Raw genomic sequence first — 15,001 nt, 5'->3', positions numbered from 1 at the left:
TCAGATTACGTGGTTGCTGGGTTGGACAATCCCAACATAAACGTGAGTGAGTAAGATTTTCCATGTATTCATTACACATGGCACATTTTTGTGTAAAATGTTTGTGTAGAATTACATAACTGTGCAAGTTATGAGCAGATTGCAGATTGCTGCTCATAAAATGCAATGCTTTTGTTAAGACAACATTCTGCCAAAATGGTTAAGTTTCAAGTTTTCAATATGGCATGTCAACATATTCTTTCATACATTTCTAAATGTCTTCCTTCATCCTCCACAGTCTATAGTTTTCCATTGACAACAACATAAGGGAATCTTTTTTTTTCTTTTTTTTGGGGGGAATGGATCAGCTTAATATTGCAGATAGATTGTATCTTCTATCAATGTAATTGTCTGCATCACTTCCAATCCCCCATGTTTTTTTTATTTTTTATATATATACTCCCCTTAATTACTTTTCAACCCCACCATCCTTTCCCTACTTGGAGTAAATTAGTGAACAACAATGCCCAGGTCTATACTTATTATCTACACCTTATGGACAGAGTTAATTTTACAATAATTCTATTATATATATATATATATATATATATATATATTTATTAATTTTTTTGCTCCTGAACTTCTTCTACTCTCAACCTCTCCGATCATTTTCATGGTGTCCATCCGGTTTGCTTCTATATGCCATATCTTTCTAACTGTGCTCCTTCCCAAAAAGCTCCCAACATACAACCTATATACTTATTATGGACACAGTATGCTTACATTATTAGCTATCTTTGTTATTATTTGTTGTTATTTGTTATTAGTCCCATCCTTCAACTCTATTCAATACCTCCCATCTATCTCTTAACACCATCCATATAGGATTTCTATTTGCCATATATATTTCGACCGTACTGTGATGTTTTACAAAAATTCTGAACCTTTCTATTCTCATTGCTTCTACAGATTGTGAATTAAAAATAAACATTTTTGCTAAAAGTATTATTATATTATTGATTGATTGACTATGACTTTTCAGATCACCCAGTAATGCTATCTGCAAGGTTAGTTCCAGGTAAATATTGCAATCCTTTAGCCATTCCTGGACCTGTGTCCAAAAACAAGCTACAAATGGACAGAACCAAAACAAATGATCTAATGATTCTGTCTCTTCACAGCAAAACCTGCAGAGCTGGGAAGATTGTATCCCCCATATAAATAACATTCTATTGGTAGCAAGAATTTTATATAATAATTTAAATTGAAAGATTCTAATTTTTGAATCCGGTGTCGTTTTGCGTGTCAGTTCAAAAAACACTATGCCATGGGATCGGTACGTCAAAGATCTCTTCCCAACTATTTTGCAATCTATATGGGACGGCTGTCAATCCTTTGGTCCTTAAGTGAAACTGATATACTTTTTTATTTATCACAGTTTTCCTTAACCAATTATGTTCTTTAATGCAAGGCCGACAGACAAGTTCCTTACTTTCTCCCCCTTCCACTTTCCTCTTCCACTTTTGCGGTAAGGCTGCAATTATTTGGTTGTAATTTTGGGTAGAGCAGACATTTCCATATGTTTTTGTTAGCTGCATGTGCGACATAACTCCACCAGTCCTACCGATGATATCATTTACGAAGATTATACCTTTTTTAAACATTCTGTCAAAAAATAAAGTTTTTTTGTCAATTAGTATATTTGAATTTAACCACAATATTTGTTGCAATATTTGTTCTGTCGTTTCTGGAGGATTAAATTGAAATTGCAACCAACTTTCTATGGCTTGTTTTAGAAATAGTGACCTTTGGGAGATTATTTCCTTTTCAAATAACTGAAAGTGAGAGGTTGTAATCTGAATAAAGGGAAAAAGGCCTTTCTTGAACATTGGGTGAGACAATCTTACTAATTTGCTTGAGAACCAGTTCGGATTTAAGTATAACTTTTGTATGACTGAAGCTTTTAGTGATAGGTCTAATGCTTTAATATTTAATAATTTCTGTCCTCCGAATTCATATTCATTATATAAATATGCTCTTTTAATTTTGTCTGGCTTGCCGTTCCAAATAAAATTGAATATTTTTTTCTCATATAATTTAAAAAACTGTTCGCTAGGCGTAGGCAAGACCATAAGCAAATAGGTAAACTGGGATAATACTAAAGAGTTAATCAGGGTGATTTTTCCACAAATTGACAGGTATTTTCCTTTCCATGGTAGTAAGATCTTATCTATTTTTGCTAACTTCCTATTAAAATTTATTGAAGTGAGATCATTTATTTCCTTTGGGATATGTATTCCGAGTATATCCACATCACCATCAGACCATTTTATTGGTAAACTACATGGTAATGTAAAAATTGTATTTTTTAGTGATCCAATACGTAATATAGTACATTTGTCATAATTTGGTTGTAATCCAGAGAAGTTAGAAAATGTATCTAGATCCTCTATGAGGCTGTGGAGGGATTCTAGTTGTGGATTTAAAAGAAAACATGAATCATCAGCGTACAATGACACCTTTGTTTTTAAGCCCTGTATTTCTAATCCTCTGATATTATTATTGGATCTGATTTTAATAGCTAACATCTCGATGGCCACAATAAATAGATATGCCGATAGTGGACATCCTTGTTTCACTCCTCTTGACAGTTTAAAACTTTCTGAGAAATAGCCATTATTTACTATTTTACACCTAGGGTTACTATACATGATTTTGACCCATTTTATAAGAGATTCTCCAAAATTGAAATGATCCAGGCATTTATATATAAACCCCAGTCGAACTTTATCAAATGCCTTTTCGAAGTCTGCTATGAATAGCAGGCCTGGTTTCCCATATTTTCCATAGTGTTCTATTGTTTCCAATACTTGCCTTATATTATCTCCAATGTATCTTCCATGTAAAAAACCTGTCTGATTAGAATGAATAATATCCGACAATACCTTTTTAATTCTATTTTATTTTTATTTTTATTTAACCTTTATTTAACCAGGTAAACCAGTTGAGAACAAGTTCTCATTTACAACTGCGACCTGGCCAAGATAAAGCAAAGCAGTGCGATAAAAACAACAACACAGAGTTACATATGGGGTAAAACAAAACAAAGTAAAAAAAAATATAACAGAAATACATATATATACAGTGTGTGCAAATTTAGCAAGTTATGGAGGTAAGGCAATAAAATAGGCTATAGTGCAAAATAATTACAATTAGTATTAACACTGGAATGATAGATGTGCAAGAGATGATGTGCAAATAGAGATACTGGGGTACAAATGAGCAAAATAAATAACAATATAGGGATGAGGTAGTTGGGCGGGCTAATTTCAGATGGGCTGTGTACAGGTGCAGTGATCGGTAAGGTGCTCTGACAATTGATGCTTAAAGTTAGTGAGGGAGATAAGTGTCTCCAGCTTCAGAGATTTTTGCAATTTGTTCCAGTCATTGGCAGCAGAGAACTGGAAGGAATTGCGGCCAAAGGAGGTGTTGGCTTTGGGGATGACCAGTGAGATATACCCGCTGGAGCGCAGACTACGGGTGGGTGTTGCTATGGTGACCAATGAGCTAAGATAAGGCGGGGATTTGCCTAGCAGTGATTTATAGATGGCCTGGAGCCAGTGGGTTTGGCGACGAATATGTAGTGAGGACCAGCCAACAAGAGCGTACAGGTCACAGTGGTGGGTATTATATGGGGCTTTGGAGACAAAACGGATGGCACTGTGATAGACTACATCCAATTTGCTGAGTAGAGTGTTATATGCGCTATACATTTTGCTAGGATTTTTGCATCACAACACTGAAGTGTAAGGGGCCTCCAATTTTGTAAATGAACTGGATCTTTATATTTTCCACTTGTTTCCTGTTTCAATAATAATGAGATCAGACCTTCTTCTTGAGTGTCAGATAATCTACCATTTACATAGGAGTGGATAAAACATGCTAATAACGGTCCTCTTAGTATATCAAAAAAGGTTTGGTATACCTCGACTGGTATGCCATCCAACCCTGGAGTTTTCCCGGACTTAAAGTCTTTAATTGCATCCAGAAGTTCCTCCTCTGTAATTTCACCTTCACATGAGTCTTTCTGTGTGGCTGTTAATTTGACATTATCAATAGAAAAAAAATATCTACAATTAGTTTCAGTTAGAGGAGATGGAGGCGACTGAAAAGAAAACATATGCTTAAAGTACTTTGTTTCTTCCTTCAAAATATAATTTGGTGAATTATGGGTGACTCCGTCAATTGTAACCAGTTTCATTAAGTTCTTTTTGGTATCATTCCTATGTTGAAGATTAAAAAAGAATTTTGGGAATCTTTGTCAAGGTCATTTCGACCATTTCCATAAAGGTTATCATCAATGTAGAGTTGGTTGGGAGTAGCCATCTCATCTCACCCATGATATGGCCTCTTCTGACAATGCTTACACAAAGAGAAATCACTCCCAGGAAGGTGTGTGGCACAGAGTCATTGGTACAGACATCTTCCCTTTCTCCTCATCCCCGGCTACACCCTGCAGGGGAAGACCTCCCATTTCCCCATCACAGATGAAAGACTGTTGTAGTGCGGTGGGCACAAAGAACTGATCCCTTTTGAGGTATTGTTTACTCAATGATATGCTTCAGATATGTTATTGGTGGCACCAGCAACGACGGAACTGGCTGTGTCAGAATATGGTTATGCAAACACAAGCCAAGTAAGTGTTGGAAAGAACAGGCTGTTTCTTCTGTTCTGGATATCTTAGATTTTCCAAAAATAAACACTCTGCTCCGGACCATAGGGTAAGAGTTGATTACCCCTGCTCTAGGCTTTAGCTCACGTTTGACACCCATGCAGTCAGTGCACTGGTTTCTTTTGAATTTCTTTTGAAATCACTTTCATCATCTCTGGTTAACTTATCTTCATGCTGAGCAAGCTCTGTTGCTAACACGGTCTTCACACTTACTAGACTTTTTGCAAAAATTGTGATGTGATCTAAGAGTCCTGTGAGGCCATTTCCTGCCATTGAGGCAGTGGATCTACCTTTCCTCCCATTCTAACACAGGACATGATTTACACTGCAATTATTTATCTGTGCCTCACAGGCAGCGAAACACAATATCCTCACAGTGAGTTCCTTAAGGCAAAGGATCAAAGAGGGTCAGAGAGGGTCAACAAAGCAAGGTAAGCTTAAGCTGTTGCAGACAGAATACCAAAATATGACTGGCTGGGTTGGGTCCACTAGCAATAGCATGAGGTATGCCAAATAATGTTGAGAAGAATTTCGCTAGAATCAGATTACGTGGTTGCTGGGTTGGACAATCCCAACATAAACGTGAGTGAGTAAGATTTTCCATGTATTCATTACACATGGCACATTTTTGTGTAAAATGTTTGTGTAAAATTACATAACTTTGCAAGTTATGAGCAGATTGCAGATTGCTGCTCATAAAATACAATGCTTTTGTTAAGACAAAATTCTGGCAAAATGGTCAAGTTTCAAGTTTTCAATATGGCATGTCTACATACACTTTCATACATATCTAAATGTCTTCCTTCATCCTCCACAGTCTATAGTTTTCCATTGACAACAACATGAGGGAATCTTTGTCAAGGTCATTTCGACTATTTCCATAAAGGTTATCATCAATGTAGAGTTGGTTGGGAGTAGCCATCTCATCGCACCCATGATATGGCCTCTTCTGACAATACTTACACAAAGAGAAATCACTCCCGGGAAGGTGTGTGGCACAGAGAAGGTAATTGGTACAGACCCTGAAGGGGAAGACCTCCCATTTCCCCATCAAAGATGAAAGACTGTTGTAGTGTGGTGGGCACAAAGAACTGGTCCCTTTTGAGGTATTGTTTACTCAATGATATGCTTCAGATATGTTATTGGTGGCACCAGCAACGATGGAACTGGCTGTGTCAGAATATGGTTATGTAAACACAAGCCAAGTAAGTGTTGGAAAGAACAGGCTGTTTCTTCCATTCTGGATATCTTTGATTTTCCAAAAATAAACACTCTGCTGCGGATACATCTTGAAGTTTTCCCTAGTAAGTTTTATCAAATAGATATGCAAAAAAGATATGACCAGGGGCGGTGTGTTCATTAGGGCGATATGGGCGACGCACTGCCAAACGGGAAAAGGAAGGGATTTTTTTTCTAATCAATTATATCACGGCAACAGTAGTTATCAGTGTTCTAATCTAGACGTCTGATCTGCCACTAAATGTCCAATCAGGCTAAAGTCGTGCTTCAAATGGCCCCGCCCCTTTTGGGGCGATTTCAGTCAGGTTGAAAATCGCCCCAGAAGTCTATCATAGACTGTCATGTAAAATCTTTTTTTTTCAAATATCAGAGCTTTCAATACAATCTCTATGGGTTTCTGAGGGCTTGCACTTACGCGCTTTCGTCATACGTAACATAACCATGAACGTAACTAAGAAAAGAGCGGGTAGCAGCGTCAATCAATTCACGTACTACTATCAAGATGGCTATCGTTCAGTGCAACTCGATTGTCTCTTTGAAAGAAGTTCACATAAAAGACCATTCAAAACGAGCTACTGGAGTGTATGCTAGCGGTCATGAGGGAACATATTGTGGAGGAGGTGAAGTCGGCGAACTTCGTAGCTATCCAAGCTGACGAGACCATGGACGTTTCTACACAGACACAGCTGGTGCTTGTGCTGAGGTACATAGATAGCAACCACAAAGTGCAGGAGCGCTTTTTTGAGTTCCTTCCCATCTCGGAATCAACCTCAGTCTCAATCGCCAGTGTGCTTTTGGAGAGACTGAACGGTCTTTTTGCCGACGACGAGAAAGTCAAACTGGTGCATTGGCACTGTACCAGGTTCTCATGAGCTACAACCTCCAGGAGACGTTCTCTGAGACTGTGACTCTGTTGAACATCCTCATAACTACTCCCATGACAACAGCTGAAGCTGAGAGATGTTTCTCAACTTTGACACGAGTTAAGACATTCCTGCGAAATTCAATGGGCCAGGAACGTCTGAATGCACTGGCCATGCTTTCCATGGAGAAGGAACTAGTCCTCAGCATGCCTGATTTCAATGAGAAAGTCATTGACCGCTTTGCTGCATTGAAAGAGAGAAGAGAACAGTTTCAGTACAAGTAATGTAGCCTCTCTCTCTCTTTGTCCCTCCCTGTCTGTCTCTTTAACACACACACGCCCAAATCAGTTCACAGTTGATGTTGTTTAAAATAGTTATTTTTCATTTTAAAAAAAGTAAAAAAAATAAAAAAATCTGTTCATGTTCATTTTTACAAATCTATACAATTGGCCAGAATATGGTTGTTCATATTTACAAATCTATACAATTGGCCAGAATATGGTTGTTCATTTTTACAAAGCCATACAGATAGCTGTGTTTACCTTTTCTAGAAATTATTTTCAAATTCTGTTTTCAGGCAAAATGTCTATCACTGTTCATTTTCACAAATCTATACAAGAGGGCAGAATATGGAAGTCTATAAAAATTTCTTATTACCAATAACTTGCATCAATGTTTTCAGTAGCCTCTATCAAAAGCTCCTGCTTGCTTGTTGTGAATTATGCTCAGGTGCACATATTTCCAATTCAACCATGAGGCAAAAAATGTGGTAAAAGCTCTTGTTGATCCTGCAATCTGAACAAATACCAAGATGCTGTATTTTCAGCTGATATTTCATTTGTTTATGGAAATGCATATTGTTTATGCAGTGTTGAGGAATGTGAAAGAACACCCTTGATTATTTTTACTGTGATAACTTATTTTGCTTTTGTAAGCCAACACTTTTGAGATCAGTCAATAAATGCTTCTGGCATTGACTTATATGCTGCCCCTGTCTTCATGTTGTTGCTGGACATATATTTTTTAAAATGTGTGTAGGTCACCTAAATCATCAGAAAAATTGCCCCCCCCTGAGAATTTTTTCAGGAGCCACCACTGGATATGACATATATATTCTTCAGGTATATCAAGCAGCCATCAATAATTCACAAACGCCACTAGTTAACCAAATCTTGAATCAAATCAGTAGGCCAGGTAGCAGTTGATAGAGATGGCATGCTATTTCAGTGTCTCCATATTTCCTTTGATAAAAATGGGTGGAGTGAGAGAAATGGAGAATGGGGTGTAAGAGAGGGTTAGACAGGTTTTGTTTCCATTGCATGAACAAAAGGTTCCTTCCCCGAATACCAAAGCCACGTCACTTACACCCCATTCTCCATTTCTCTCACTCCACCCATTTTTATCAAAGGAAATATGGAGACACTGAAATAATATGCCGTCTCTATCAACTGTTTCCGTGAATTGTGGGGTGGCCTTAGAGGAAGTGAGCCCACCTTCCACTTCCTGTAGCACATTTGTGCCACTCCTGACTCATACTCTCCCCCTGGGTAGGGTCCCTCCTTTAACTGCCATAAATGTTATTCATGTCATTATTAATGTTATTCATGTCATTATTAATAGGTTTTACATAATATCATTATTATTTGTACAACTTGTATTTTGAATATTGATTTTGCTTGTATTTATGTGATAGGAACTATCTGTACATTCTATGTTGTGTTGGGACGCTTTTAGTGGTGACAAGTTCCAGACATCTGTCACACCCTGGCTCTGGGACTCATTATGTTGAGCCAGGGTGTGTTCATTCTATGTTTTCTGTTTCTATGTTGGGTGTTCTAGGTTGTTTATTTCTATGTTTGACTGGGTGACTCCCAATCAGAGGCAACGAGTGTCAGCTGTGTGCTGGTTGTCTCTGATTGGGAGCCATATTTAACTGTCTGTGTTTCACTTTGTGTTTGTGGGTTTTTGTTCCGTGTTCGGTCATTGTCACCGTGGACTTCACGAGTCGTGTTTTGTTTTGTATTTAGAAACTTTAACTAATTAAAGTCATGTTTGTTTCTCACGCTGCGCCTTGGTCTACTCATTACTACGACGATCGTGACAGAAAAACCCACCATACCAGGACCAAGCAGCGTGTCCAGGAACACACGCAGGAGGTGACTCTTGTGGATGTCCTCCTCGGTTGGGGGCAGATTACTGAGGAGGAGGCCGTCCGGTACCGGAAGGCGATAAAGGGGGAGACCCAGGCAGGAGAGGAGCAGCGGCGCCAAACGGGTCAACGTCGGACAGGCGAGAGGCAACCCCAAGAAATCTTTAGGGGGGGGCACACGGCATGGGCGACTGGGCAGCAGGAGGCTGCCACAGGGCGAAATGGGAGACGAGGAGAGAAGGCCACCGGGTTACGGGAGCCATTGGCGAGAGGAGGGAAGGAAGTTGTAGAGGCACGGCGAGAGGTACTGAGGTGTATTGCCAGTCCGGTCCGGCCCGTTCCTGCTCCCCGTTTAAGGCCAGTGGTGTGTGTTCCCAGTACGGTCCGGCCTGTTCCTGCTCCACGCACCAAGCCTACGGTGTGCGTCGCCAGCCCAGTCCGGCCTGTCCCTGCTCCACGCACCAAGCCTACGGTGTGCGTCGATAGCCCAGCCCGGCCTGTTCCTGCTCCACGCACCAAGCCTACGGTGTGCGTCGCCAGCCCAGTCTGGCCTGTCCCTGCTCCACGCACCAGGCCTACGGTGTGCGTCGCCAGCCCTGCCCGGCCTGTTCCTGCTCCACGCACCAAGCCTACGGAGTGCGTCGCCAGCCCTGCCCGGCCTGTTCCTGCTCCACGCACCAAGCCTACGGTGTGCGTCGCCAGCCCTGCCCGGCCTGTTCCTGCTCCACGCACCAAGCCTACGGTGTGCGTCGCCAGCCCTGCCCGGCCTGTTCCTGCTCCACGCACCAAGCCTACGGTGTGCGTCACCAGCCCTGTCCGGCCTGTCCCTGCTCCACGCACCAAGCCTACGGTGTGCGTCGTCAGCCCAGCCCGGCCTGTCCCTGCTCCACGCACCAAGCCTACGGGGTGCGTCGCCAGCCCTGTCCGGCCTGTCCCTGCTCCACGCACCAAGCCTACGGTGTGCGTCGTCAGCCCAGCCCGGCCTGTCCCTGCTCCACGCACCAAGCCTACGGGGTGCGTCGCCAGCCCGGCCCGGCCTGTCCCTGCTCCACGCACCAAGTCTACGGTGCGCGTCGCCAGCCCGGTCCGGCCTGTTCCTGCCACTCGCACCAAGTCTACGGTGCGCCGTCGCCAGCCCGACCCGGCCCGTTCCTGCCACTCGCACCAAGCCAGGGGTGCGAGTGCGTCAGTCCGGCACAACCCGTGCCTGGGTCATCGGTGCCAATTCAGGTACCGCTCTACTGCTCCACTAAGGAGCTGAAGCCTACCGCTCCTGCTACGTCCAGTCCAGCTCCAGCCAGCGGGGCCAGACCGGACCAGGGGCGCTATGGGGGGTTTGTTGGAGGGTGGTGGGCAAGCCCGGAGCCGGAGCCGCCGCCGAGGAGGAATGCCCACCCAGCCCCCCCCCGTTTTGCTCGTATTTAGGCGCGGTCGCAGTCCGCGCCTTTAGGGGGGGATACTGTCACACCCTGGCTCTGGGACTCATTATGTTGAGCCAGGGTGTGTTCATTCTATGTTTTCTGTTTCTATGTTGGGTGTTCTAGGTTGTTTATTTCTATGTTTGACTGGGTGACTCCCAATCAGAGGCAACGAGTGTCAGCTGTGTGCTGGTTGTCTCTGATTGGGAGCCATATTTAACTGTCTGTGTTTCACTTTGTGTTTGTGGGTTTTTGTTCCGTGTTCGGTCATTGTCACCGTGGACTTCACAAGTCGTGTTTTGTTTTGTATTTAGAAACTTTAACTAATTAAAGTCATGTTTGTTTCTCACGCTGCGCCTTGGTCTACTCATTACTACGACGATCGTGACAACATCGCGGTAAAGTAGCGGCGGTAAAGTTTAGTACTCTGAAAGATAAGTTAAATTAACGACGTGTTTATTTACAAGTATTCTTGTTTCTAAGTGGACCCATTTCCCTCTCAGTTGTGTGCAGCCAGCGAGGTATGTTCATTATGTTAATTATTTGTCACGCATATTTACGTGCAAGGTTTCTGTAACGTGAACGCCAACTTGTTTTTTGTGCATGTGTTGAAATGTATTTAAACAGTTCGACGGTGGATTGATGACGGTGGAGAATTTAGTAGAAGAATAAATCCATCAGTAACCAGAACAGCGGCGTCGTGTATTTCCTGGAGGGAGTGATACCTCCCATGAGTGATTATGTTCCTACTCCTCCTAGGCTACCACCTCCGGACAAACAGAGACACCCAGATACACTACATGACCAAACGTATGTGGACACCTGCTCATCGAACGTCTCATTCCAAAATCATGGGCATTAATATGGAATTGGACCCAAATTTGCTGCTATAACAGCCTCCACTCTTCTGGGAAGGCTTTCCACTAGATGTTGGAACATTGCTGCGGGGACTTGCTTCCATTCAGCCACAAGAGCATAACATGCTGACTAGAACAGGCACGTGCTTCCGCGTGCGCTATTGTGCACATGTTGATTTTCTCCATCCACACCAGACGCGATCAGGACACACAGTTTGAAATATCTAAACGAACTCTGAACCAACTATATTTATTCATTTGGGGACAGGTCGAAACACATGAAACATTCAAGGCCATTTAGCTAGCTAGCTTGCTGTTGCTAGCTAATTTGTCCTGGGATATACACATTAGGTTATCTTACTTGAAATGCACAAGCTCCTTTTTTTCAGGATCTTTGTAGAATTTTGACCCATTTTGAGTCACACACCGACAATTAATCCACAGGTAAAAGGGGAAACCTAGTTAGTTTCTAGCAATATCTCCTCCTTTAGTCATCTTCTTCTTCTTCTGTGGACTTTATATGGCGGTTGGCAACCAACTTTAAGGTGCATTACCACCACCAACTGGACTGGAGTGTGGACCTCAAATCATCTTGCAATCACCCATGTGGGTATATGCTCCTAAAAACCAATGAGGAGATGGGAGAGGCAGGTCAAGCGTCAAAAATAGAACCCCGTTCTATTTTAGCGTCTGGCTACGCAGACGCTCGTTGACGCGCGCAAGCAGTTTGGATGAAATTGTTATATAACATGTATGAGTACATTTATTTTGCAACGCTCACACACGTAACACAAGTGGTGTGGTCAGCATGTTAGTGAGGTCGGGCACTGATGTTGGGCGATTAGGCCTGGTTCGCAGTCAGTGTTCCAATTAATCCCAAAGGTGTTCGATGGAGTTGAGGTCAGGGCTCTGTGCAGGCCAGTCAAGTTTTTCCACATCGATCTCGACAAACCATTTCTGTATGGACCTCGCTTTGTGCATGTAGGCATTGTCATGCTGAAACAGGAAAGGGCCTTCCCCAAACTGTTGCCACAAAGTTGGAAGCACAGAATCGTCTAGAATGTCATTGTATACATTGTAGCCCTACCATGAACAACAGCCACAGACCATTATTCCTCCTCCACCAAACTTTACAATTGGCATTATGCATTGGGGCAGGTAGCGTTCTCCTGGTATCCGCCAAACGGTGAAGCGTGTTTCATCACTCCAGAGAACGCATTTCCACTGCTCCAGAGTCCAATGGCAGTGAGCTTTACACCACTTCAGTCAACGCTTGGCATTGCGCATGGTGATCTTAGGCTTGTGTGCGGCTGTTCTGCAATTGAAACCCATTTCATGAAGCTCCTGAAGAACAGTTATTGTGCTGATGTTGCTTCCCAAGGCTGTTTGGAACACAGTAGTGAGTGTTGCAACCGAGGACAGACCGTTTTTACACGCTACGCATTTCAGCACTCACATTCTGTGAGCTTGTGTGGCCTACCACTTCGAGGCTGAACCATTGTGGCTCCTAGAAGTTTCCACTTCAATAACAGCACTTACAGTTGACCGGGGCAGCTCTAGCAGGGCAGAAATTTGACAAACTGACTGGTTGGAAAGTTGGCATTTTAAATTTACATTTTAGTCATTTAGCAGACGCTCTTATCCAGAGCGACTTACAGTTAGTGAATACATTTTTTTTTTTATACAGGTCCCCCGTGGGAATCGAACCCACAACCCTGGCGTTGCAAACACCATGCTCTATCAACTGAGCTACATCCCTGCCGGCCACTCCCTCCCCTACCCTGGACAACACTAGGCCAATTGTGCGCTGCCCATGAGTCTCCGGGTCACGGCTGGCTGCGACAGAGCCTGGATTCGAACCAGGATCTCTAGTGGCACAGCTAGCACTGCAATGCAGTGCCTTAGACCACTGCGCCACTCAGGAGACTAGAATCCTATGACAGTGCCACGTTGAAAGTCACAGAGCTCTTCAGTATGGGCCATTCTACTGCCAATGTTTGTCTGTGGAGATTGCATGGCGGTGTGCTCGATTTTATACACCTATCAGCAACTGGTGTGGCTTTATTATTATTTAATTTTTTTACCCTTATTTTACCAGGTAAGTTGACTGAGAACACATTCTCATTTACAGCAACGGGATGAATGAACCTATTTGTAAACTGGGGATGATTAGGTGGCAATGATGGTATGAGGGCCAGATTGGGAATTTAGATGAAATAGCCGAATCCACTAATCTGAAGGCATGTCCACATACTTTTGGCAATGTAGTGTATATTGTCAATATAATCATGGTTGTCCCTGAATATCAAGAATAATAAGATATTATTCCGAATTCATGTGTTCAAATATATCCTAAAACGTGTTTAAATCACCTCATGAAGAATGTGTCTGTCCTGGTGTTCTCATGTCTATTTGTGGACATAGAGTGGTTCTCAAATTAATACAAAAATAGCTCAGAATGTGCCATCTGGCTGCCATATAGGCATACTCATGAGAGAGAACCATGTAAACACTAGGAGAGAACTGAGCAAATTAGGCTGCATATCACTGAAAGATGTTATCTAAGTTTTTGATTTCATTGATTTGATTTCAATGTGTTTCTTATTTAAATGCTAGCCCATAAGTGTTGCAATATGTGTATAATTGGACTATAGCTTGCTACAAATATACATTTCGTGTGTGTGTTGTGTGTGTGCACGTGTCAGTTCAATGTCTAGGTTTGATTAACATTTGGTTGAGTTGTCAACTAACTGAATTCAAAGTGAAATGTAAAAATAAATCACCATGTTAGATTTAGTTACTGGTTGGGTGAAATTATTACTTTTTGCAAGTCTAATTAGTTTTCCACATTGATTCAACCTCATCACCTTGATTTTTTGGGTTGAAATTAGGTGGAAACAACGTTGATTCCCACCGTTGATTCAACCAGTTGTTGCCCAGTGGCTGGTTATTTGGCATGATAGGCAGGTTCAGAGAGAACTTGTTTGTTTTTGGTCAGCAACTACGCCATTCATAAAGGAACTTCCTTCCTTGATCAATCGAAAACATGGAGGGAGGCTTATATAAATGGGAGTTATCGGCAGTCTTAACGTTCATTCTACTACTCAAACCATGCCTAAGAGGCGAGTAGCCTACATCTAAATTATATGCGAAATTGTTATATTGCGTTTGAGGCGTAGGAGATTGTTAAGAAATGAGGGATACAGTAGGAATACTCGTCGTTCTAACGTTCCTGTTGAGAGTGAAGGGGGATCCCCGTGTCGGATACTGCATCGAGGAGCAGTGCTTTGCCGTTTTCCAGGACCAAGCTGACTTTGGAACCGCTCAAAAACATTGTGAGCAAGAAAATAACGGATATTTAATGACAGTTCGAACTTTGATATCACATAGCATCCTTTTAATATTACTTGGTATTCATACAGGAGATTATTGGATTGGTTTGCATTTACCGAGCGGGCAATGCCCCGACCAAGCATTGTTTTTACGAGGGTACAGGTGGATAACTGGAGATGATGAAACCAAATTCCAGAACTGGGGGCGCTTTGATGATGTCTGCTCTTCAAAATGTATTTCGGTATCAAAATACGACTTTGCGTGGAAGGAACAACCATGCGAAAGTAAAGTAGATGGATTTATTTGTGAATATAAACTTGACAGTCCCTGCCAACATGTAATTGTAAAAGGGGACGAATCAGTTCTGTACGAGACCCCGTTGAGATTCAAAGGGGACAACCTACTGACATTACCCCAGGGAACCATTGCAA

The 15,001-nt window shown here is 42.3% G+C and overlaps 1 long non-coding RNA gene across 1 annotated transcript; it reads left to right on the top strand.

Annotated features, from left to right (window-relative positions):
* The first annotated feature begins 10,778 nt into the window (after nt 1-10,778).
* On the top strand, nt 10,779-11,070 carry LOC121548855. The gene is made up of 2 exons (XR_005996700.1): nt 10,779-10,901; nt 11,008-11,070. It is a non-coding gene; the product is annotated as an uncharacterized LOC121548855 (long non-coding RNA).
* The last annotated feature ends 3,931 nt before the right edge of the window (nt 11,071-15,001 follow it).

The sequence above is a fragment of the Coregonus clupeaformis genome, chromosome 33, assembly GCF_020615455.1.
Source record: "Coregonus clupeaformis isolate EN_2021a chromosome 33, ASM2061545v1, whole genome shotgun sequence".
Taxonomy (NCBI): Eukaryota; Metazoa; Chordata; class Actinopteri; order Salmoniformes; family Salmonidae; genus Coregonus; species Coregonus clupeaformis.
The sequence above is the reverse complement of the archived record's forward strand: the minus strand, read 5'-3'. Positions and strand labels throughout refer to the sequence as shown.